Consider the following 1,809-nt stretch of genomic DNA (forward strand, 5'->3'; position numbering starts at 1 on the left):
ATATATACATATATATACAACCTCGGAAACCCTGTTCAGGGTCGCTATGGGTCGGAACTGACTCTATGACACTTAAAAACAACATATATATATAATATACACTGATTGGTAATAGTTGTATAATAAATATTAACTAAATACCCTTGAACAAAAATGCATCAAGAAGTCACCCATGTTTATATTAACATGTAAGAATATTAGGCTTCTAAAATACACATTTTAAAATATTTGTATCACTTTTAGTGATGTAAAGGTTTAAAACTAGATTTTAAAATGTATTTTTTTCCAAACAAGCTCTCTTTTCTCTGTCAAAATAATATATTTATTTGGCATTAGATTTTAAATATATGTGTGTTCATTGTGTCTTGACTATTATAATATTATCAATACCAACACTTTTGTTTTTAAAGGCACAAAACTTAATTTTCTTTTCCTAGAGCAATTTTTCTGTCATTTATCAATGTAAATGAATTATGGGAACCTTCACTTATTATCGATTCCAGATTTTCAAGTGTTGTTCATATGGTTGTTAGAATTTAAATATGATTTTCTTTGGAACTGACTGGGAATAAACTTTTAGTTTGTCCCTTGAATTATAGATATTTTACTAAGCTACTTCTGTGTGCTCACAACTGTGCTAAGTGCTTAGGAATTAAAGTAAGTTTGTTTCTGAGCTATTACAATCTGAGATGTTTATAGCAAGCTCCACACACCAATGATGTTGTCATATTGTCTTGATTTCTCATTGCCATTTCAGTCAGTAGTTCCCTACAGTCATGTAAAATACTCCCCTTCCTTTGAGATTTGTGCTCAGGTTGATTATGGTATAGTATCTGTTTTAAATATTGCTAAGACTGTTGGTGTATTACTTTCTTTTCATGCAATGTCCCCATCAGGTTCTGGCATCATAATGTAATCAACTCTATGATGAAGTCTGCTATTAGCAGACAATCAGTTGAAAATAATGTTTCTTGGGGGTATGGCCTGCTTCCAATATATTGTACATTCAGCCAGGCTTGCTTACTCTTTGCTGGTTCTGCATCTTGCATCTGGCTTGTCCTCTAACTCTGGTTGAGACAGTGGTGGTGGCTGTGTGCCGTGGAGTGGGTTCCGACTCATAGCGACCCTATACAAGGTTTCCGAGGCTGTAAATCTTTACGGGAGCAGAATGCTTCATCTTTCTCCGGCAGAACAGCTTGTAGTTTTGAACTGGTGACCTTGCGGGTTTGCAGCCCGATTTGTAACCTCTACGCCACCAGAGCTCCTTTGAGTCCGCGGTCTGCTCTATTACCGGCAAATCCTGGGAGTTGTAAGCAGCCTATTTTCTTACCTGCCGGACCTGCCTGTCTGTTATCTGACTTTGGTTCATCAACCCTGAAGCTATGTGACGTTTCCAGCATGACAGCTGACCCACAGACTTGGGACTTGTCCACCTATACAATTTTCTGGAGTCTAAAATAAATGTTCAGGAAAGTATCCCATCTCTAGTTGGACTAGCTCATTACCTACAAGTACTTTAGGACCTTGCTATCATTGTTTAACTTTCAGGCCCAGAGCAGGTAACCTTGCTAGGTGTCAGAGAAACTCACCTTGTATCTATGTAGTTTGTTGTTGTTGCTTGCCTTTGAGTGGATTCTGACCCAAAGGGACCCTGTATAGAATTTCTGAGGAGTAGCTGGTAAAGTCAGTAGTTGCTGACATTGCTGTTCAAAGCAACTTTGCAATCCAGCGCATTAACCCACAGAGCCACACCAGGACTCCCTATGTGTAGCTTAGCCCTTATCAAAAAAACTCTACTGGATCCCCATT

Source organism: Chrysochloris asiatica, unplaced genomic scaffold, assembly GCF_000296735.1.
Source record: "Chrysochloris asiatica unplaced genomic scaffold, ChrAsi1.0 scaffold00077, whole genome shotgun sequence".
Lineage (NCBI taxonomy): Eukaryota > Metazoa > Chordata > Mammalia > Afrosoricida > Chrysochloridae > Chrysochloris > Chrysochloris asiatica.